At 37.8% G+C, this 25289-nt stretch overlaps 1 protein-coding gene and 1 non-coding gene across 4 annotated transcripts in view; both read left to right on the forward strand.

The window, feature by feature from the left end:
- EDA (ectodysplasin A) overlaps window positions 1-25289 on the forward strand; it is a 434047-nt gene that overhangs the window by 53672 nt on the left and 355086 nt on the right. The gene's annotated exons all lie outside the window — the stretch shown is intronic.
- Window positions 6101-6219, forward strand: LOC112207111 (5S ribosomal RNA). The gene has a single exon (XR_002941581.2). It is a non-coding gene; the product is annotated as a 5S ribosomal RNA (ribosomal RNA).

Below are 25289 nucleotides of genomic sequence, written 5' to 3' on the forward strand. Positions count from 1 at the left end.
ATCACATTGTAGTGGACAAGCTGTAAGTTTCTCCTTATTGATTATAAGGTTAGCTGTGGGTTTTTCATAAAATGGCCTTACATTATGTTGAGGAACATTAATACCTAAACTTTTGAAAGTTTTTGTCAAAAAAGGATGTTGGGCTTTTTTGAATGCTTTTTCTGCATCAATTGAGATGATCATGTGGTTTTTATCTTTCATTTTGTTAATGTCATATGTATCACATGGATTGATTTGCTTATGTTAAACCAGTCTTGCATAACAGGGATAATTCCCACTTGGTCAGCTTATATAATCTTTTTGATGTATTGTTGGATTTTGTTTCCTAATATTTTATTGAGGAGTTTTTGCATTAATATTCATCAGTAGCCTTTAGTTTTCTTTTCTTGTGATGTCTTTATCAAGCTTAAGAATTCAGGTGGTGCTGGCCTCATAACATGTGTTGGAAAGTATTCCTGCTAGCTCTGTTTTTAGAAGAGTTTAAGAAGTATTGGTGTTAATTCTTCTTTGAGTGTTTGGTAGAATTTAGTCATGAAGCTACCTGGTTTTGGGTGTTTCTTTGTTGTGAGATTTTTAATTACTTCTTTAATCTGTTTATTTGTTATTAGTCTGTTCAAGCTTTCTATTTCTTCCTGACTCAATCTTGGTAGGTTGTATTTTTCTAGGAATTTATCTATTTCCTCTAGGTTATCCAATTCGTTGGCATATCATTGTTCATAATAGTCTCTTTTAATTTCTTTTTCTTTTTTTTTTTGAAATGGAGTCTCGCTCTGTCGCCCAGGCTGGAGTGCAGTGGTGCGATCTCGGCTCAAGCTTTGCCTCCCAGGTTCATGCCATTCTCCTGCCTCAGCCTCCTGAGTAGCTGAGACTACAGGTGCCCACCACCACGCCCAGCTAATTTTTTTTTATTTTTAGTGGAGACAGGGTTTCACCATGTTAGCCAGGATGGTCTCGATCTCCTGATCTCGTGATCCCCCCACCTCGACCTCCCAAAGTGTTGGGATTACAGGCGTGAGCCACCGTGCCTGGCCGTCTCTTTTAATTTCTTAAGTGTCTTATAATTTTTTCACTTTCACTTTCATTCTATTTGAGCCTTTTCTATTTTTATCTTAGACTGGCTAAGGATTTGTTAATATTGTTTATTTTTTTCAAACAACCAACTCTTAGTTTTATTGATTTTTTCTATGATTTTTCTGTTCTCTGTTTATTTCTGTTCTGATTTTTATGATTTCTTTCCTTCTTCTAATTTTGGGTTTAGTTTGTGCTTCTTTTATTAATTACTTAAGGCATAATGTTAGACTATTTATTTGGGACCTGTCTTAATTCATTTTGTGTTGCTATAACTGAATACCACAGACTGCGCAATTTATAAGAAAAGATAAATGTTTCTTGTAGTTCTGGAGGCTGGGAAGTCCAAGATTGAGGGGCCTGCATCTGGCGAGGGCCTTCTTGCTGTGTCACTCCATGGCAGAAGGTGGAAGGACAAAAAAGTATGAGAGAGCAAGATGGGGCCAAACTGGCTTTTATAACAAGCCCACTCTCACAATAACTAATTCACTCTCACAGTAATAACAACCTATTCATGAGGGCAAAGTCCTCATTACCTAGTCATCTCTTGTTAGGCCCACCTCCCATCAATGTTGCATTGGGGACTAAGTTTCTAACACCATGAACTTTGAAGGACACATTCAAACAATATCAGGATCCTTCTTCATTTTTAATGTAGGCATTTATTGCTATAAATTCCCCTTTTAGAACTGATTTTGCCATATCCCATAGGTTTTGGTGTGTTGTGTTTTCATTATCGCTTGTCTCAAGATATTTTCAAATTGCCCTTTTGATTTCTTCTTTGATCCAGGGCATGTTTAGTTATTTGTGAATTTTCCAAGATTTCTTACTGTTATTGATTTCTAGTTTTTTTATAATTATGGTCTAAAGTGACATTAGATATGATTTCAATCTTTCTCAATTTATTAAGACTCGTTTTGTGGCCTAACATGGCCTATCCTGGAGAATGTTCCATGTGCATTAGAGAAAAATGTATATTCAGCTGCTCTTGGATGGAAAGGTTTTTTTATACATTTGTTAGGCCCATTTGATCAGAAGTACAATTTAAATCCAGTATTTCCTTATGAATTTTCTGTCTGGTTGATCTACCCATTGATCTACCCATTGAAGAACGTGAGATACTGAAGTTCCCTACTATTTTTTTTGGAGATGGAGTCTCACCCTGTCACCCAGGCTGGAGTGCAATGGCGTGATCTTGGCTCACTGCAACCTCCATCTCCCAGGTTTAAATGATTCTCCTGCCTCAGCCTCCCGAGTAGCTGGGATTATAGGTGTCCACCACCACGCCCAGCTAATTTTTATATTTTGAGTAGATGGGGTTTCACCGTGTTAGCCAGGATGATCTTGAACTCTTGATCTCGTGATCTGCCCACCTTGGCCTCCCAAAGTGCTGGGATTACAGGCTTGAGCCACCACGCCCAGCCTGAAGTTCCCTACTATTATTGTATTGCTATCGATTTCTCCTTTTATGTCCATTCATATTTACTTTATGTATTTAGGTGCTCCAATGTTAGATTCCTATATATTTATAATTGTTATGTTTTCTTGATGAATTGACTTCTTTATCATTAAACAATGACCTTCTGTGTTTCTTGTAAAAATTTTTGACTGGAAGTCTATTTTGTCAGATATAAAGATATAAGCATAGCCACTTTGCTCTCTTTTGGTTACCATTTGTGTAGAATAGCTTTTCCCATTCCTTTGCTTTCAGCCTATGGCCTTAAAGCTTAAGTGGGTACCCTGTAGACACCATATAGTTGGACCTTTTTTTTTTTTAAATCCATTCGACTACTCTATGTCTTTTGATTGGAGAAGTTAATTCACTTACATTCAAGGTTATTATTAATAGGTAAAGACTTACTACTGCCATTTTGTTTATTATTTATGGTTGTTTTTTAGCTTCTTTGTTCCCTTCTTTCTCTGTTGTCTATCTTTGTGATTTGATACTTTTCTGTAGTGCTGAACTTTGAGTCCTCTCTGTTTATCATTTGTATATCTGCTGTAGGTTTTTGTTTTATGTTTACCGTGATGCTTACATAAAACATCTTATAGTTATAATAAACTATTTTAAGCTAATTTCAACTTCTATCACATGCAGAAACTAGACTTTTACCTTTGTTTTCCACAATTTATATTTTTGATGTAACAATTTACATCTTTTTATATTGGGTATTTTTAACAACTTATTATAATTTTAGTTATTGTTAACCATCTTTTTTTCTTTTTCTTTTCCTTTTCAACTTTTATTTTAGATTCACATGGTACATGTGTAGGTTTGTTAACTGGGAATATTGCATGATGCTGAGGTTTGGGGTATGAATGATTCTATCACCCAAGCACTGAGCATAGTACCTAATAGTTAATTTTTCAACCCTTGCCCCCTACCCCATTCCCTTCTCTAATTGTTCCCAGTTTCTATTGTTGCTATCTTTATGTCTATGAGTTGTTCACTGTTTTGACTTATAACCATACTAGAGTTATGTATGATTTACACACCATTACAACAGTATTGGAATATTCTGGATTTGAGTATGTATTTACCTCTACCAGTAAGTTTTAGATTTTCATATGTATTCATAATAGTAATTATCTTCTTTATGTTTCAACTTGAAGAACTTCCTTAAGCATTTCTTGTAGGGCAGGTCCAGTGGTGATGAATTCCTTAAATTTTTTCTTGTCTGGGAAAAACTGTCTCCTTCATTTCTGAATGACAGACTTGCTGGGTATAGTATTCTTGGCTGACTGTTTTTTTTTTTTCTTTCAGGACTTTGACTACATCATTTCATTCTCTTATGGCCTACAAGGTTTCTGCTGAGAAATCCACTGATATTCTAATGGATATTCCTTTGTATGTGACTTGACATTTTTCTCTTGCTGGTTTTAAAGTTTTCTCTTTGACTTTTGACAGTTTGATGATAGTGTACCTTAGAGAGGGCTCCTTTGGGTAGTAACTGTTTGCGAACTTTTGAGCTTTGTGAATCTGGATGTTGATATCTCTCCCAAGACTTGGGAAGTTGTCAGCAATTGTTTCATTAAATAATATTTCTGTCCCTTTCTCTATCTCTTCTCCTTTGAAAATCCCATAATGTGAAAGTTTGTTTAATGTTTGCTTAATGATGCTCCTTAAGTCCCATAGGCTGTTTTCACTCTTTTTCATTCCTTTTATTTTTACTGAGTCATTTCAAAAAAAAAAAAACCACCATCTTCAGGTTGACAGATTCTTTCTTCTTTTTGATCTAGTCTGCTATTGAAGTTCTCTCTATTGTATTTTTTTAATTTTGCTGATTGAACTTTTCAGCTCCAGGATTTATTTTTGGTTCTTTTTAATGATATCTCTTTGTTGAATTTATCACTCAGATCATAAATTATTCTCCAATTTCATTGAATTGTTTCTATATCTTCTGTGGTATCTTGCTCAATTTCCTTAACATTAATATTTTCAACTCATTTTCAGGTAATTTGTAAGTTTACATTTATTTGGGGTTAATTATTGGAGAATTATTCCATTCCTCTGGTAGTGTCATGCTTCCTTGCTTTTTCATGTTTTTTGTGTGTGTCCCTGCATTGATGGCTGTGCATCAGTTGGTGTAGTCACCTCTTCCAAACTTTACAGAGTGGTTTTTGTATGGGAAGACATTCACCTGAAGATGGGCCTGAGGGTGACAATTGAGCAGACTATGGTGACTCTCATTCCATGTGGGCACAATGGTGTAGTCTTTGTGCAGCTTATTTAGTTGTAATCAATGTCTATGAAGACTGCAGAAGCCTCAGTAGTCTAGGCTACTGGAGTTTGTTGCAGTGATGGTGGCTTCATAGGTTATTAGGGCAACAGCTTTAGGGATCCTCCTGGTCTTACTTTTCCCACAGTGGGGTGTCTGAGCTGTGGGTATCTGTGTTGGTGTCAGATCTGACATGGCCAATAGGCAGCCACAGTGGTACTTAGATCCAGGGCACAGGTGCTCAGAGCAGCTGTGAAGGTGATTTCCTGGGTGCAGGGTCTTGTGAAACTATGGTAGCACACAAAACTTGAGGCATACGTTCACTCTCCAAGGCATGAATGACTGTAGTTTTCCCACTAACCAGGGACTGTTGCTCTGTGGCACACTTCAGAAGGTTGGGTCCAGGGGACTGTGATATAGCTGTGGTTCTAACCAGCTAATTCCAAGCTGGTTCCAAGCTGATTCTGAATGGGGGAATAGGGTGGCAGAGGCAAGGTGTTTCTTTCCCTTCCCTAAGCAGCCATCCTGGGTTTGTGTGCTCTATAGGTTTTCTGCTGCTTCTTTGATGTTCTCTGGTGCTCTCCTTTAGTCATTTCTGTCAAAAATGTAGTCATTTATTCATTGTTTTGTTTTTGTGTGTGTGTGGTAGATAAAACAGTACTGGGAACTTCTCTTTGGCCATCTTGCTAATGTCATTCTTTTTTTCCTCTCAATCACTAGTCTTTTCAAAAGAAACTCCATGTGTCACCTATTAGAGACACTTATATAAAGTTTTTATTCTCCTAATAGATTGAAAGCTCCATGAAGCCAAAGACCAGGTCTTAAATATCCCCTATTTTTGCCCGTAAATCCTAATACATTGAAGGAACTCAGTAAATATTTATTTATTGAACAGTGAATAATAGCACTTCTGCCAGTTGGTAAGATGGGCATAAAATGGTATTTCCTGACTACTGCTTGTTCACTTTTGAGAAAATTCTTCCCTGTATAGTTTGCATTCATAGGTCTGGATATGTGAATGTAAGTTTTAGAGTTGTGGGGGGGACTTAGATCATGTTATACACCTACCACGTTTTTAAATGGGAAACCTGAGGTTTTGTTTAAGGTTACCATGCCAGGTTTTTCTACATTTCACATTTTTCTTTTTATCCATTTATCACGTTTGAGTACCTGCTGTGTATGAGCCCCAAAAAGCAAATGGTCCGTTTCCTTTATGAAGTAAGAGGCAAGGTCATTTTCTGAAAAGGGTGGAGCTGGGGAATAGTGCTCTGGAGGATTGAGAAGATTGGAGAATTTTTAAAAGTTATGGCAGAGTCTACGGCCATACCACCCTGAACGAGCCTGATCTCGTCTGATCTTGGAAGCTAAGCAGGGTCGGGCCTGGTTAGTACTTGGATGGGAGACCACCTGGGAATACCGGGTGCTGTAGGCTTTGGCCGGGCATGGTGGCTCACGCCTGTAATGCCAGCACTTTGGGAGGCCGAGGCGGGCGGATCACGAGGTCAGGAGATCAATACCATTTTGGCTAACATGGTGAAACCCCGTCTCTACTAAAAATTCAAAAAAATTAGCCGGGCGTGGTGGTGGGCACCTGTAGTCCCAGCTTCTGAGGAGGCTGAGGCAGGAGAATGGCATGAACCCAGGAGGCGGAGCTTGCAGTGAGCCGAGATCGCGCCACTGCACTCCAGCCTGGGCGACAGAGCGAGACAACGTCTCAAAAAAAAAAAAAAAAAGTGACAGAAAGTGAAAAAGAAAAACAGCAAGATTGGTGAGCAGATTTCAGGAGTCTACTGCAAGTGATTTTTATTTTATGTATTGAAACACATCTGCCTGTTTTGTTACTTTGCCCTATAACTTGGCTACTGGAGATAAGCACAGAGAAAGTGAATGGTAGGAATGATCAATGGTTAGAATTTGGCCTAGATGAGTACAAAAACATCATTATCATTATCAATAACAATAACATCATCATAGTGAGTTCAGAGGTTTTGTGGTTTTGGCAAGAGTGTAACAGCATTGATACACTATGGAACCTAAGCTGGATAGGGAAGGAAGTGAAGAAAATTTTGATTAATAGGGAGAAAGTAGAGGAAGAAGGGTCAGTAAACTAGAGGTCTTGATGACCTGAAAGAATAGTGATAGTAGGAATAGTTGAACCAGCAAAGCTGGAAGTTTGTGATCGAGAATTTCATGTTTGAATTAGTGATTTTGGAGATGGAGTAGGAAAGGGTGATGGAAACTTCCAAGGTGTACAGAGTGAGTGGCTCATATGGAATGGAAGGATGAGGTCATTGGAGATGAAGAAGTTAAGGAACGGAAAGGTCAGCATATTCGGTATGCTATACCACACTTTCATGAATTTATCTTCCTTTTAGATGGTAACAAAAATACATCCTACACCCAGGCAATTTTACTGTATTCAAAAAAAAATCATTTAGAAGCAAAGTTATTGGTGTGAGGTGAATATATTCTATAGTCTGAATCAATTCATGAGATCTAATAATGTTCGGTAACTATTTCCTCCATGATCAGTTTTACTATGAAATTTATTGTCTGAATCAAGCTTTGCCTTAGGTGGAGGATGGGGTCTTTATTAGTGTTCACAAGAGACATGTTTAAATGTCAGCTCTAGGACAGCTATTCTAGGCTATTCAAAGTCTATTCTCCAAGGAATTTGAAGAGCTCTCAGAGTGGATATATTAAATTAGCTGTTGCAGTAAGAAAGATGTGGAATTTTCAATCTCTGCCTCTTTGCTATCCCCTTTGTCTTTGGACATGGTCACATTCCCTCATCTAAAAAACATTTCCTGGAACCCTGCTGCCCCGTCAAGCTACCTCTCAACTCTCTTCTTCCTTTCCTTGCTATAAATATTTACTTTTCTCTTTATTTATTGAAAACAGCTAATTTTTATTGAACAATATTGTAGGAAAAGCCTATCTATCTATCTATCTATCTATCTATCTATCTATCTATCATCATAATACATAGCTTTTGTTATTTGGGGTATACTTTTCTCTGTTACATATGTACCTTTTTTTCCCCATAGTTTGAATCACAAACTGTTAAGTCTTATGAGGGTAGAAGGTCTGTCTATTTTGTCTGCCACTATATAGCTAGTATATATGCCTATCACATAGGAGGGACTCCATAATCAAATGTGAAATGAATGAATGGTGTATATTTTAAATTTGTATTTTGATTTTTTCTATTTAACATAAGTATTTCCCTTTTTCTTCAGACTTTATTATATTCAAAAAGTATTTTATTGTTTTAATAGATCATAAATCACTACTTTTTGTAGTTGGACATTTCAAGTATTTTACAATCATTTACTATTACCAACAACAATGTAATGTACAACCTTTAGCATTAATGTATTTGCTTGCTATTATTCTTTCATGGAACAATTTTTTAAAAGTTAAATTCCAGGGAGTGGGATTACTGGGCAAAAGTGAGTATTTTCATTCTGGTGAGCTTGTTGAAAGAATTGAATACCTTTTGCCTTCATGTCCTGACTCCTTCCTAAGTGGCTTGGAATTTGGCTCCTGCCTCTACCACTTCAAAGAAATACTTCTTCCAATGGCTTCCTATTTGCCAAATCAGCCTGTTTGTTTTGAGCTTTAAGAACCTTCTTGACTTTTCTTGTAACGTTTAATACTAATTTACTACCACCTTCTACTCTCTTGGCTTCATGACATGTCATTATTTTGGTTCTCTTGTTGCCTCCCTGACTGATGTCCTTCCTTGAACCTCTGAAGTGTAACCTTTCCCAAGGTTGTGTCCTGTCCCCTCCAACACTATTATCTCTGTTTTATTTTTTTCTTTTTTGAAACAGTGTCTTGCTTTGTTGACCAAGCTGCAGTGTAGTGGTGTGACCTTGGCTCACTGAAGCATTGACCTCCAGGCTCAAGAGATCCTCCCACCTCAGCCTCCTGAGTAGCTGGGACCAAAAGCACATGCCACCATGGCCAGCTAATTAAAAAAAAAATTGTAGAGATGAGGTGTTGCTGTATTGCCCAGGCTGGTCTCAATCTCCCAGGCTGAAGCAATCTGCCCTCCTCAGCCTCCCAAGGTGCAGGGATTATAGGCATGAGCCTCCATGCCTGGTTTCTCTCTATATTTTAGTAACTCCCAAATTATTATATCTAGCCCTGACTTCATTCTTAAGCTTCAGATTTGCATTTCATTTCTTGATCTCCCATTAGTGTTCAATATTGTATACTCATCGTGTCTAAAAATGAATTAATTTCCACCCTCCAAATCAGTTCCCTGTAACTATTCCATTTCTGATAATGCTGTTGCCATTCCTAAAATCTGGCCACCATGGAGACATTTTGATCCTTCCTCCTCTTTTGCTCCACCTATTCCATTAGTTGCCCTGCTATATGAATTCACTGTCCCTAATTTTTTTCAAATTTTTTTTTCTTAATTGATTCATTCATTTATTTAACAAATATTTATTAAGAACTACCATCTACCAGGTACTATTTATGGAACCAAGGATATAGCAGTGAACATAACAGGCAAAAATTCTGGCCCTCACGGAGCCAACAGTCTAGTGGAGGAAGACACACAAGCAGATAAGTAAAATACATAGAATGTCAGATAATACAAAGTTATATGGAGAAAAATTAGGGAAGTTGGAGAGAGAAGGTCAGGACAGGATGTGTATGTATATGTGCACATTTTAAAATTGGGTAGTCCAGGGAAGCTAACTGAGAAGGTGATATTTGAGCAAAGATCTGGAGGCAGTCAGGAAAGAGCCAGGCAAATATGGGAGAGGATAAGGGAGCATTCCAGGCAGAAGAAGTAGCAAATGTAAAGGCCCTGAGATGGGGGAGAACATGAGTGTTCCAGAAATAGCAACATGGCCATTGTGACTGAAGCAGAATGAGTAAAAGGAAGAGTAACAGAGGTGAGGTCAGACAGGTAAGAGGAGAGGAACAGATCATGTAGGGCCTTGTAGGTCATTGTAAAGACTTTGGCTTTGTGTTATGAGTGAAATAGGAAACCAATGGAGGGGCTTGAGCAAAGGGGTTACCTGATTTGACCTATTTTATTGGTAGGAAAACTTTAGCTGCTGGGTTGAGACTAGACTGTAGCAGGGCAAGGGTAGAAGCAGGAAGTAAGTAAGGGGGCTATTGCAGTAAGTTAGGTGAGAGTTGATGGCTTGGACCAGAGTAGTGGTGGTGAAAGTGGTAAAAGATTGTTGGATTCTGAATTTACTGTTGATTGAACGTGGCATGTGAGAGGAAACAGGGAAGTCAAGGATGTCTTTGAGATTTTGGCCTCAAATGGAAGAATGAGTTTTTCTGTGTGTGTGTGTGTGTGTGCGTGCGCGTGTGCTTGTGTGTGTGTGTGTGTAATCTCTAATTTCTTGGACTCTCAATATATATTTTATTCTGTTCTATACCGTAATTAATTTTCACCTGGGCTGTATCAATAATCTTGATAAATGTTCAGTGGTGAATCAGATCTCCTCTTCCAGCCTCTCTTCTCACTCCAGTTCACCCTTTATAAAGTGAGGCACTAATCATATCTTCAGTGGTTTCCCATTGCACTTAATTCAGTAGGTGGACTCCCCTGTCTTGGATTCAAGGCCCTCCATAATATGAGCCCAACCTATTTATTTGGCTTTATCCTTTGCTGTTTTCTTTTTTTTATTATTATTATTACACTTTAAGTTTTAGGGTACATGTGCACAATGTGCAGGTTAGTTACATATGTATACATGTGCCATGCTGGTGCGCTGCACCCACTAACTCGTCATCTAGCATTAGGTATATCTCCCAATGCTATCCCTCCCCCCACGCCACAACTGGCCCCAGAGTGTGATGTTCCCCTTCCTGTGTCCATGTGTTCTCATTGTTCAATTCCCACCTATGAGTGAGAATATGCGGTGTTTGGTTTTTTGTTCTTGCGATAGTTTACTGAGAATGATGATTTCCAATTTCATCCATGTCCCTACACAGGACATGAACTCATCATTTTTTATGGCTGCATAGTATTCCCTGGTGTACATGTGCCACATTTTCTTAATCCAGTCTATCATTGTTGGACATTTATGTTGGTTCCAAGTCTTTGCTATTGTGAATAATGCCACAATAAACATATGTGTTCATGTGTCTTTATAGCAGCATGATTTATAGTCCTTTGGGTATATACCCAGTAATGGGATGGCTGGTTCAAATGGCATTTCTAGTTCTAGATCCCTGAGGAATCGCCACACTGACTTCCACAATGGTTGAACTAGTTTGCAGTCCCATCAACAGTGTAAAAGTGTTCCTATTTCTCCACATCCTCTCCAGCACCTGTTGTTTCCTGACTTTTTAATGATCGCCATTCTAACTGGTGTGAGATGGTATCTCACTGTGGTTTTGATTTGCATTTCTCTGATGGCCAGTGATGGTGAGCATTTTTTCATGTGTTTTTTGGCTGCATAAATGTCTTCTTTTGAGAAGTGTCTGTTCATGTCCTTTGCCCACTTTTTGATGGGGTTTTTTTTTCTTGTAAATTTGTTTGAGTTCATTGTAGATTCTGGATGTTAGCCCTTTGTCAGATGAGTAGGTTGTGAAAATTTTCTCCCAATTTGTAGGTTGCCTGTTCACTCTGATGGTAGTTTCTTTTGCTGTGCAGAAGCTCTTTAGTTTAATTAGATCCCATTTGTCAATTTTTGCTTTTGTTGCCATTGCTTTTGGTGTTTTAGACATGAAGTCCTTGCCCATGCCTATGTCCTGAATGGTAAAGCCTAGGTTTTCTTCTAGGGTTTTTATGGTTTTAGGTCTAACGTTTAAGTCTTTAATCCATCTTGAATTGATTTTTGTATAAGGTGTAAGGAAGGGATCCAGTTTCAGCTTTCTACATATGGCTAGCCACTTTTCCCAGCACCATTTATTAAATAGGGAATCCTTTCCCCATTGCTTGTTTTTGTCAGGTTTGTCAAAGATCAGATAGTTGTAGATATGCAACATTATTCCTGAGGGCTCTGTTCTGTTCCATTGATCTATATCTCTGTTTTGGTACCAGTACCATGCTGTTTTGGTTACTGTAGCCTTGTAGTATAGTTTGAAGTCAGGTAGTGTGATGCCTCCAGCTTTGTTCTTTTGGCTTAGGATTGACTTGGTGACACGGGCTCTTTTTTGGTTCCATATGAACTTTAAAGTAGTTTTTTCCAATACTGTGAAGAAAGTCATTGGTAGCTTGATGGGGATGGCATTGAATCTGTAAATAACCTTGGACGGTATGGCCATTTTCACGATATTGATTCTTCCTACCCATAAACATGTAATGTTCTTCCATTTGTTTGTATCCTCTTTTATTTCCTTGAGCAGTGGTTTGTAGTTCTCCTTGAAGAGGTCCTTCACATCCCTTGTAAGTTGGATTCCTAGGTATTTTATTCTCTTTGAAGCAATTGTGAATGGGAGTTCACTCCTGATTTGGCTCTCTGTTTGTCTGTTGTTGGTGTATAAGAATGCTTGTGATTTTTGTACATTGATTTTGTATCCTGAGACTTTGCTGAAGTTGCTTATCAGCTTAAGGAGATTTTGGGCTGAGACAATGGGGTTTTCTAGATATACGATCATGTCATCTGCAAACAGGGACAATTTGACTTCCTCTTTTCCTAATTGAATACCCTTTATTTCCTTCTCCTGCCTAATTGCCCTAGGCCAGAAATTCCAACACTATGTTGAATAGGAGTGGTGAGAGAGGGCATCCCTGTCTTGTGCCAGTTTTCAAAGGGAATGCTTCCAGTTTTTGCCCATTCAGTATGATATTGGCTGTGGGTTTGTCATAGATAGCTCTTATTATTTTGAAATACGTCCCATCAATACCTAATTTATTGAGAGTTTTTAGCATGAAGTGTTGTTGAATTTTGTCAAAGGCCTTTTCTGCATCTATTGAAATAATCATGTGGTTTTTGTCTTTGGTTCTGTTTATATGCTGGATTACATTTATTGATTTGCGTATATTGAACCAGCCTTGCATCCCAGGGATGAAGCCCACTTGATCATGGTGGATAAGCTTTTTGATGTGCTGCTGGATTTGGTTTGCCAGTATTTTATTGAGGATTTTTGCATCAATGTTCATCAAGGATATTGGTCTAAAATTCTCTTTTTTTTGTTGTGTCTCTGCCCGGCTTTGGTATCAGGATGATGCTGGCCTCATAAAATGAGTTAGGGAGGATTCCCTCTTTTTCTATTGATTGGAATAGTTTCAGAAGGAATGGTACCAGTTCCTCCTCGTACCTCTGGTAGAATTCGGCTGTGAATCCATCTGGTCCTGGACTCTTTTGGGTTGGTAAGCTATTGATTATTGCCACAATTTCAGATCCTGTTATTGGTCTATTCAGAGATTCAACGTCTTCCTCGTTTAGTCTTGGGAGTGTGTATGTGTAGAGGAATTTATCCATTTCTTCTAGATTTTCTAGTTTATTTGCGTAGAGGTGTTTGTAGTATTCTCTGATGGTAGTTTGTATTTCTGTGGGATCGGTGGTGATATCCCCTTTATCATTTTTTATTGCGTCTATTTGATTCTTCTCTCTTTTTTTCTTTATTAGTCTTGCTAGCGATTTATAAATTTTGTTGATCCTTTCAAAAACCCAGCTCCTGGATTCATTAATTTTTTGAAGGGTTTTTTGTGTCTCTATGTCCTTCAGTTCTGCTCTGATTTTAGTTATTTCTTGCCTTCTGCTAGCTTTTGAATGTGTTTGCTCTTGCTTTTCTAGTTCTTTTAATTGTGATGTTAGGGTGTCGATTTTGGATCGTTCCTGCTTTCTCTTGTGGGCATTTAGTGCTATAAATTTCCCTCTACACACTGCTTTGAATGTGTCCCAGAGATTCTGGTATGTTGTGTCTTTGTTCTCGTTGGTTTCAAAGATCATCTTTATTTCTGCCTTCATTTCGTTACGTACCCAGTAGTCATTCAGGAGCAGGTTGTTCAGTTTCCATGTAGTTGAGCAGTTTTGAGTGAGTTTCTTAATCCTGAGTTCTAGTTTGATTGCACTGTGGTCTGAGAGATAGTTTGTTATAATTTCTGTTCTTTTACATTTGCTGAGGAGAGCTTTACTTCCAAGTATGTGGTCAATTTTGGAATAGGTGTGGTGTGGTGCTGAAAAAAATGTATATTCTGTTGATTTGGGGTGGAGGGTTCTGTAGATGTCTATTAGGTCTGCTTGGTGCAGAGCTGAGTTCAATTCCTGGGTATCCTTGTTGACTTTCTGTCTCGTTGATCTGTCTAATGTTGACAGTGGGGTGTTAAAGTCTCCCATTATTAATGTGTGGGAGTCTAAGTCTCTTTGTAGGTCACTCAGGACTTGCTTTATGAATCTGGGTGCTCCTGTATTGGGTGCATATATATTTAGCATAGTTAGCTCTTCTTGTTGAATTGATCCCTTGACCATTATGCAATGGCCTTCTTTGTCTCTTTTGATCTTTGTTGGTTTAAAGTCTGTTTTATCAGAGACTAGGATTGCAACCCCTGCCTTTTTTTGTTTTCCATTTGCTTGGTAGATCTTCCTCCATCCTTTTATTTTGAGCCTATGTGTGTCTCTGCACATGAGATGGGTTTCCTGAATACAGCAAACTGATGGGTCTTGACTCTTTATCCAATTTGGCAGTCTGTGTCTTTTAATTGGAGCATTTAGTCCATTTACATTTAAAATTAATATTGTTATGTGTGAATTTGATCCTGTCATTATGATGTTAGCTGGTTATTTTGCTGGTTAGTTGATGCAGTTTCTTCCTAGTCTCGATGGTCTTTACAATTTGGCATGATTTTGCAGCGGCTGGTACTGGTTGTTCCTTTCCATGTTTAGCGCTTCCTTCAGGAGCTCTTTTAGGGCAGGCCTGGTGGTGACAAAATCTCTCAGCATTTGCTTGTGTGTAAAGGATTTAATTTCTCCTTCACTTATGAAGCTTAGTTTGGCTGGATATGAAATTCTGGGTTGAAAATTCTTTTCTTTAAGAATGTTGAATATTGGCCCCCACTCTCTTCTGGCTTGTAGAGTTTCTGCCGAGAGATCCACTGTTAGTCTGATGGGCTTCCCTTTGAGGGTAACCCGACCTTTCTCTCTGGCTGCCCTTAACATTTTTTCCTTCATTTCAACTTTGGTGAATCTGACAATTATGTGTCTTGGAGTTGCTCTTCTCGAGGAGTATCTTTGTGGCGTTCTCTGTATTTCCTGAATCTGAATGTTGGCCTGCTTTGCTAGATTGGGGAAGTTCTCCTGGATAGTATCCTGCAGAGTGTTTTCCAACTTGGGTCCATTCTCCCCATCACTTTCAGGTACACCAATCAGACGTAGATTTGGTCTTTTCACATAGTCCCATATTTCTTGGAGGCTTTGCTCGTTTCTTTTTATTCTTTTTTCTCTAAACTTCCCTTCTCACTTCATTTCATTCATTTCATCTTCCATTGCTGATACCCTTTCTTCCAGTTGATTGCATCGGCTCCTGAGGCTTCTGCATTCTTCACGTAGTTCTCGAGCCTTGGTTTTCAGCTCCATCAGCTCCTTTAAGCACTTCTCTGTATTGGTTATTCTAGTTATACATTCTTCTAAATTGTTTTCAAAGTTTTCAACTTCTTTGCCTTTGGTTTGAATGTCCTCCTGTAGCTCGGAGTAATTTGATCGTCTGAAGCCTTCTTCTCTCAGCTCGTCAAAGTCATTCTCCGTCCAGCCTTGTTCCATTGCTGGTGAGGAACTGCGTTCCTTTGGAGGAGGAGAGGCGCTCTGCTTTTTAGAGTTTCCAGTTTTTCTGCTCTGTTTTTTCCCCATCTTTGTGGTTGTATCTACTTTTGGTCTTTGATGGTGGTGATGTACAGATGGGTTTTTGGTGTGGCTGTCCTTTCTGTTTGTTAGTTTTCCTTCTAACAGACAGGACCCTCAGCTGCAGGTCTGTTGGAGTACCTGGCCGTGTGAGGTGTCAGTCTGCCCCTGCTGGAGGGTGCCTCCCAGTTAGGCTGCTCAGGGGTCAGGGGTCAGGGACCCGCTTGTGGAGGCAGTCTGCCTGTTCTCAGATCTCCAGCTGCGTGCTGGGAGAACCACTGCTCTCTTCAAAGCTGTCAGACAGGGGCATTTAAGTCTGCAGAGGTTACTGCTGTCTTTTTGTTTGTCTGTGCCCTGCCCCCAGAGGTGGAGCCTACAGAGGCAGGCAGGCCTCCTTGAGCTGTGGTGGGCTCCACCCAGTTGGAGCTTCCAGTCTGCTTTGTTTACCTAAGCAAGCCTGGGCAATGGCGGGCGCCCCTCCCCCAGCCTCGCTGCCACCTTACAGTTTGATCTCAGACTGCTGTGCTATCAATCAGCGAGACTCCGTGGACGTAGGACACTCCAAGCCAGGTGCGGGATATAATCTCCTCGTGCGCCGTTTTTTAAGCCCCTCGGAAATGCGCAGTATTCGGGTGGGAGTGACCCGATTTTCCAGGTGCCATCTGTCACTCCTTTCTTTGACTAGGAAAGGGAACTCCCTGACCCCTTGGGCTTCCCGAGTGAGGCAATGCCTCGCCCTGCTTCGGCTCGCACACGGTTCACGCACCCACTGACCTGTGCCCACTGTCTGGCACTCCCTAGTGAGATGAACCCGGTACGTCAGATGGAAATGCAGAAATCACCCGTCTTCTGCCTCACTCTCCCTGGGAGCTGTAGACCAGAGCTTTTCCTATTCGGCCATCTTGGCTCCTCCCCGCTGCTGTTCTCTGATATCTTCCAAATAAAGTGACTTGCTGCTCCTTGAGTTTAGTGTTTATCAACATGTAACACGTTATAGATGATGCTTATTTGGAATCACATAATGGTTAAGAATATAAACCTCTGTAGCTGGATACCCCAGGTTTGAATCATAATTTCATTTCTCATTGTGCCTTTGGACAGTTTGACCAGTATATCTTAGTTTTCTATCTCTAAAATAGGGATAATATTAATACCAGTCTACTTCATAGAGGTGTTTTGAGGATTAAATGGGTTTATATTTAAAACACAAAAACAGTGCCTGACCAACATGTTAAGTACTCTAATGTCTTGGCTGTCATTGTTGTTATTGTCATTACTATTCTTATTGTCTCTTTCTCTCCGCACTGTAATATCAGGTCCGTGAGGGCAGGGATTTTTATCTGCTTTGTTTACTGTTCTATCCCTATTGCCTACAACAGTGCCTGGCATGTAATAATAATAAATGCTCAGTAAATATTTGTGAAATGAACAATTGCAGTTTCCTTAGCCCAAGATGACTACTACTGCTGTCTCTTCCTCCTACTCTCTTCTCTTAAGAACCTGTCCAAACTACAAGGCTTATCATGAATGCCATGTATTCCATGGAATACTTCATGATTTTCTGATCCTTCTCCCCAAGCTAAGTTTAATCTCTCATTTCTTTGAATTCCCATAATAACTTACTTATGGTTTTCTTACATCTATTACATTTATTTGCCTTTCATCTTAGTCATTTTTATCTAATCTCGCTTACTAGATATTAAGTTCTTAAACGGCAGACTGTGTCTTACTCATTTTATATCCCTTGTGATGCTAGTATAATGCCTTGAACATGGTAGATGCTCAATAGACATTTGCTGATTGAACTGAATCTGTTTTACTATTTATATACTTAGTTGTATACAAATTTTCAGATTTCTAAGTCATACTTCCAAGGTATTAAATCTCTGTGCAATTTATTTCTTAGGTATCCTAAATGTTCAAGCTTAGAAAGACTATGCTTTTTTATCTGCAGTTGCAGAAAAAATAGATTTGTCTAAAATCTTGTTTTAACTACCTAAGGACCTTATACCAGATTATGAAATTGTCCTGCATATATGATCCTAAAGGGGAAGGTTTATCAAATATGGCAATATACAGCTGGAATTCAATGATCTAGTACATCACCTAAGAACTCAGATGAAAAAAGGCTGTGTGCAGATAAAGTGTGTGTCACAAGATCCATGCACTTAAGCTCATGCATGTTATATAGTGTAAGATTCTGAGATACTCGCTTATAATTTATTTACTCATCATTATGCTTTAATCATGATTATCATATTTCCTCGCCAACAGCTGTGGAGAGGCCATTTAGAAATGTTAACAAGGCTCATCGAATAGTAGGAGGGAGAGACAGCTGACTCTAAGGAAGGAGACAGAAAAACTGAAAAACAAACCAGGAACTCATAGCAGTGTGGGTCTAATAGCCCTATATGACTTAAATAAGTCTTGAGGGCATCAACATGTTATAATATAGCTCAGTAATCGATGTTCATAATAATGACCCAAATTCATCAAAAAACAATTAAATTGTGATCATCTACTATGTTCTATTTGTGAAGATAAGCAATGAGTATTGAGTGTTTAGATTTCCATCCAAAAGATTAAATTTAAAATGGTTTTGTGTATAAAGTAATAAACCCTGAACTAGCAGGACAACTCGACTAACTCCTTCCTGAGTTACAATCAAGATTTTCCTTCATTCAATATATACCTTTCTGTTCAAGCCCCTCTAACTAGAATTGAAATGCAATGGTAAGGCAACATGAGGCAGTAAATCTATGAAAATGAATTGTTCATTCACACTACATTTATAAAACAGGAAATACGATTATAAAACAGATGTTGACTGATTGAAATGCTTTATGCTCAATCATGTTAGTGTTTATTTGATAAGGAATGCCATTTGTTTAGCTTTGCTTATTTATTCAGTGACTGTGGCCTGGAATTTTATTAGATGCTGTATAGCTGTATATCTCTGCCCACCAGAATGCTGAGAGAATCTTAGCTTGAATGAAACTGGATAAGAAGTTGGAGCTGTTTAGCTTTGGTAGTGAAGATGAGAAGACTTTAGTTTTGAAGGTTTTCCATTTTAAATGTCTTTGTTTTGTTTTATTTCATTTATATATGGGTGCCAGAACATAGAAGTGACTAATAGTCTGGAAGTATTCATTACTTGTTTAACTTTATTCTGAAAACTTTCATCTTCCTAAAAGTCTTTCAATGGCTACCCAGGGAGAGATCGAGAGCCAAGAAAATTTCCTGAAATGGAACCATTTATAACTGATATGTTTCTGAATAATGGAGAAAACTTAAATTTAATTTTAAAAGTACTGTAATACTAAACAGCTCTTATATTTGAAATAAATTATTCAACTAATTTTTTGTTCTCCCTTGGAGCCAGTTAGCAAATATCTTTTGTGTTGCAGTGAGATTCCAGCAAATGATTTCATGGGAACATTTATTTAGATTTTGTATTTTATTTTATTAGCTGATAATATCTGGGCCTTTATGATATAGAAACTAGTACAATAAATATTTGAATGAATAGATTTAGGAACCAGATAATTTGGAAGGATAATTTCAAAACTTGAGTGAACTATGACATTTAAAACCAGCATCTTGGATCATCATGTAACATATTGTATAATATACATTATAGTGAAATAGATTTTAAAATTTAATACCTTAAGCAAAATATTTTAGGAAGAATTTTTCTTTCTTTTAAAGAATAAGATAAATAGGTTTCTAGTCCCCCACATCCAAATATTTTTGTGTCCATTTTACCCTCTTGATAAAGGCAGAAAAGGGTTTTTAATTGTTCCTAATGCAGATTAAGAGTTGTTAACCTCTACAAACTACACAGCCAAACTAAAGTCAGTTCAGAAGGATGTGATATGTTATATAAATGTAGTATGTTATGCAGCATTACAAGTTCCTTATAATCTCAACAAATAGCATTTAGAATTTACTAATTGATTTAAAAATAAAAACCAATGCATGTTAACATAAATAACATAAATAGCATTTTACAAACAATAATTTCTACTTCATCAAGAACATTCTTAAGTGAAATGGCATGTCTTTCTTTTCTTTTCTTTTCTTTTTTGTTTTGAGACAGAGTCTTGCCCTTGTTGCCCAGGCTGGAGTGCAGAGGCACAAACTCGGCTCACTGCAACCTCCGCCTCCCAGGTTCAAGCGATTCTCCTACCTCAGCCTCCCGAGTAGCTGGGATTACAGGCGTCTGCCACCATGCTTGGCTAATTTTTATATTTTTAATAGAGACAGGGTTTCACCATGTTGGCCAAATCCTGAGCTCAGGTAATCCGCCCACCTTGGCCTCCCAAAGTGTTGGGATTATAGGCATGAGCCACCACGCCCAGCCTGAAATGGCATTTCTTTCTCTGAAAATGCATGATGGTAAAGAATACAATGGCCACTAGTATAGGTTGGTGTCTCTGCCTTAATCCATGCAAGGCACCAACAGTTTTTGCACCACTATTTTTTAAGATAACAGCTTTATTAAGATATAGTTTAGATACCATATACTTCACCCATTTCAGGTGCTAATTCATTGGTTTTTAGTACATTCACAGAGTTGTGCAACTATTATCATAATCAATTTTAGAGACACAAAAGGAAACCCTGTACCTATAAGTAGTCACTACCCATTTTTCCTGAACACTCTCCTCTTCCAGCCCCTAGGAATCATATATCTACTTTCTGTCTCTATAGATTTGACCATTCTTGACATTTCATTTAAGTGGAATCATATAATGTATAATCTTTTATGACTGGCTTTTTCACTTAGCATAATATTTTCAGGATTCATCCATATGAATCCTGTATTTCATTCTTTTTATGGTTGAATGATATTCTATTATATAGTTATATTACATTTATCTATTCATCAATGGATGGACATTAGGTTGTTTCCATTTTTTGCCTGTTATGAATAATGCTGCTCTCAATATTTGTGTACATGTTTTTGTGTAAACATTTGTTTTCAATTCTCTTGAGTATATACCTACAAGTGGAATTGCTGGGTCATATGGTAACTCTCTGTTGAACTTTTTGAGGAACTTCCAGACTGTTTTCCAAAGTGGCTGCACCATATTACATTTCCACAAGCAACATATGAGGGTTCCAATTACTCTTCATCCTTGTCTACACTTGTTATTGTCTATTTTTTATTATATTCTTCCTAGTGAATTTGAAGTGATATTTCAGTTGTGGTTTTGATTTGTATTTTCCTGAAGACTAATGATTTTTTCATGTGCTCATTGGCTACTTATACGTATCCTTTGGAGAAATGTATATTCAGATCCTTTGCCCATTTTTCAATTGAGTAGTTTTTTTTTTTTTTAGTTGTAAGTGTTCTTTATATATTCTGGATATGAGTCTCTTATCAGATATTTAACTTGCAAATATTGTCTTTCATTCTATGAGTTGTTTCTTCACTCTTATTTGTGTGAAGGAAAAGAAAGGGAGTATTGCCATCTTAACAATATTAAGCCCTCCAGTCTGTGAACATGAGATGTCTTTTCATTTACTTAGATCTTCTTTACTTTCTTTCAACAGTGTTTTGTAGTTTTCAGCATAAGTTCTACCCATATTTTGTTAAGTTTATTCTTAAACTTTTATGCTGCGAAGTTTAATGTCCAATTTATCTAATTTTCCTTTTGTGGCTTCTCCTTTAGGTATCATTTTAAAGAAAGTATTGCCTAACCTAAGGTCACAAGGATATATATTAATGTTTTCTTCTAAGAGTTTTATAGTTTTAGCCTTTACATTTAGGTCTGTGATCCATTTTTTATTTTATTTTATTTTTATTTTGGCAAGCCTGTATTGACAACCTGCACTGAGGGATGCATTGATGCAGTCAATATCTGAAGACGAACTATTAAAAAGTAAGTGTAAAACAGTGTCTTAGGTTAGGGTCCCTGAGAAATACACTCTAAGATGGAGTTAGAATATAAGCAGTTTGTTGGGGAATGCACTCCGATCAACTCCTGTGGGGAAGTGAAGGAAAGCATTGAGCAGTAGAAGGAGTTGAGCTGTTAGTACAAAGTCTTCACAGGAGCTCTGGGGCTTGGATGGCAAAATGAGAATACTCTCACGTTGAAGGGGGCCTTTGTACCCTATCCTCTTCACAGACTTATCAAGGGATTTGCACTGCCCTGGGAAAAAGAGGTTCTTTCTGGACAAAGGTAATTTTCTTGAGGGATTTGGTTGAGACTCAGTACCTCATTCCTGAAGCAAGGAACAGGACAACATACACCTCACAGTGGCAGTGTTAATTCTCAATGGAGGAACTGTGTTGGGATACTATGGGGGAAAGAAAAGACAATTAGTATGTGGATATGCCTCTATGTCAGTGAAAACTTTCATAGAAGAGGTGATACTTGGACTGCCTTGCAATATGGAGGTGTATTTATCAGGTAGTATAGAGAAATAGTATTCCACTGATATATGTAAGCAAAGCCTGGTGCTTTTTATTTATTTTTTTTGAGACAGAGTTTCCCTTGATCGCCCAGGCTGGAGTGCAATGGCATGTTCTTGACTCACTACAACCTCCACCTCCCGGGCTCAAGCAATTCTTGTGCCTCAGCCTCCCAAGTAGCTGAGATTACAGGCATGCACCACCATGCCCAGCTAATTTTTGTATTTTTAGTAGAGATGGGGTTTTGCTATGTTGGCCAGGCTGGTCTCAAACTCCTGGCCTCAAGTGATCTGCCCATTTTGGCCTCCTGAAGTGCTGGGATTACAGGTTTGAGCCACTGCACCTGACCCAAAGAAACATATGTCACTCAGAGTGGCTTAGAGTGTAGGATCCAGGAGGAGGGATTGAAGAGGAGGATAATGAGGTGGTGACAAAGGATGAAACTGCAGAAGTAGCAAGGTCTAGGCTATGGAGAGGTAAATGGCATGCCCAGAAGTTTGTATTTTATTCTAACAGCAAGGCAGGCCTTTAAGCAAAGGAAGATCTTGTATGATACGTGCTTTATTTAATTTTTATACGTGGTATGAGGAGTAGATCCAACTTCATTCTTTTACTTCTGGGTATCCAGTTGTCCCAGCACCATTTGTTGAAGACTGTTTTTCCCCTATTGAATTCTCTTGGCACTCTTGTCAAAAATCAATTGATTGTAAACGTAAGCGTTTATTTCTAGACTCTCAATTCTACTCCATTAATCTATATGTCTGTCCTTATGCCAGCAGTACTACATTGTCTTGATTACTTTGTAGCTTTGCTGTAAGTTTTGAAATCAGGAAGTATGAGTCGTATAACTGTTCTTTTTTTTTATTATTATTATACTTTAAGTTTTAGGGTACATATGCACAATGTGCAGGTTAGTTACATATGTATACATGTGCCATGCTTTTTTTTTTTTTTGAGACGGAGTCTTGCTCTGTCACCCAGGCTAGAGTGCAGTGGCGCAATCTTGGCTCACCGCAAACTCCGCTTCCTGGGTTCAAGCGAGTCTCCTGTCTCAGCCTCCCGAGTAGCTGGGTTCAAGCGAGTCTCCTGTCTCAGCCTCCCGAGTAGCTGGGATTACAGGCACCCACCACCGTGCCTGGCTAATTTTTGTATTTTTTAGTAGAGACAGGGTTTCACCATCTTAGCCAGGCTGGTCTCGAACTCCTGACCTCATGATCCACCCACCTCGGCCTCCCAAAGTGCTGGGATTACAGGTGTGAGCCACCGCGCCCGGCCCAACTTTGTTCTTCTTTATCAAGATTGGTTTTGGCTATTCTGTGCCGCTGAATCTCCATATGAATTTTAAGATCAGCCTGTATTTTGATAAGGTTGTGTTTAATCTGTAGATCAATTTAGGGAGTATTGCCATCTTAACAATATTAAGTCCTCCAGTCTATAATGTGGGATGTCTTTTCATTTACTTAGATCTTCGTTACTTTCTTTCAACAATATTTTGTAGTTTTCAGTATAAGTTCTACACATCTTTTGTCAAATTTATTCCTAATGTTTTATTTTGATGCTATTATAAATGGGATTGTTTCTTAAATTTTATTTTTCAATAGTTCATTGCAAAAATAGAATTAGAGCTAATTTTTAATATTGACCTTGTATACTGCAAACTTGCTAAACTTGTTTATTAGCTTTAGTAGGGTCTTTGTGTGTGTGTGTGTGGATTCCTTAGACTTTGCTTTATATAATATTATGTTATCTGCAAATAGAGAGAGTTTTCTGGATGCCTTTCATTTCTTTTTATTGCCTAAGTTCATAACTATAACCTCTAGTAACAATGCGTTGAATAGAAGTGGTAAGGGCAGACATCCTTGTCCTGTTAGGGGGAAAATATTCAGTTATCACTTAGTATAATGTTAGCTCTGGGTCTTTCCTAGGTACCCCTTAATGTGGTTGAGGAAGTTTCCTTCTATTGCTAATTTTTTGAGTATTTTTATCATGAGAGAGGGTATTGAATTTTGTCAACGTTTTTCCAAGTGTATTGAGATATTCATGAATTTTTTCCTTTATTCTATTCATATGATATATTAATTGATTTTCTGATATTAATCCAACCTTGCATTCCTGGGATAAATTTCATTTGGTCATGTTATACAATCCTTTTTTTATATTACTGGATTCAGTTTGCTAGTATTTTATTGAAGATTTTTATGACTATATTCATAAGATATATTGGTCTATAGTTTTCTTGTGATATATTTTTCTGGTTTTGGTAACAAGGTAATACTGATGTCATAAAATGAGTTGAGAAGTATTCCCTCCTCTTATATTTCTTGGAAGAGTTTGAGAAGGATGGGTATTAATTGTTCTTTAAATGTTTACTAGAATTCATCAGGGAAGCCATGTAAGCCTAGGCTTTTCTTTGTGAGTAATTTTTTTATTACAAATTCAATCACTTGTTTTAGGTCTATACATCTTTTATATTTCTTCCTGAATCAATGTTGGTAGTTTTTGTTTTTCTAGGTACTTTCCCATTTCATCTAAGTTATATAATTTGTATACATACAGTTGTTGATCATATTCCCTTATAGTCCTTGATGTATGTTTATGGTTAATAGTAATGTCCTCTCTTTCATTCTGAATTTTAGTAAATCGAGTCTTTATTTTTGGCTTCATCAATCTAACTAAAGGTTTGTCAATTTTGTGGATATTTTCAAAGAAAAAAATCACCTTTTGAAAAGAGAAGTAGCAAATTAATCATTTGAAGGCAGCTAGTAACCACTATATAATGACCTCACTGACAGTGTGTTCTTGGCCACATGTTTCTTAACCTCCTGGAACGTCAGTTGCCTCATCTATAAAATGGGGCGATATGGCTTGCCTCATAGATTTGTCTTTAAAATTAGATGAATTAACGTGTAAAATCTCTAGCACAATACCTATTTATGACAGATATTGTACCTTTCAGTAAATGCTTGTATCTTTTTCTTCCACATTATTGTGCTGACCCTGGTTTTACTGCATTATTCTTCAGTAGCCAGCTTTAATTTAATAAAGTAAACCTTAAAAATGACTTCTCTTTTAAAGTCTGAAAAAATATTTTTGTGCTTTTTCTTCTACCATATAATCAAGATGATATTTATTTTCACTAAAATTTAGGCATATAACCAATTTCAGAATGTAAGCAGGTGAAACATTGGTTTAATATTAATCATAAATGAAAGTAAAAGCACAGCTGGGATTGTATATAATAAATTATCATGCTCTGTATTATTTTCATCTTTTTCTCATCTCAGTAGTAATTTTACTTCCTATTAAATATCCATA

This window comes from Pan troglodytes, chromosome X, assembly GCF_028858775.2.
Source record: "Pan troglodytes isolate AG18354 chromosome X, NHGRI_mPanTro3-v2.0_pri, whole genome shotgun sequence".
Taxonomy (NCBI): domain Eukaryota; kingdom Metazoa; phylum Chordata; class Mammalia; order Primates; family Hominidae; genus Pan; species Pan troglodytes.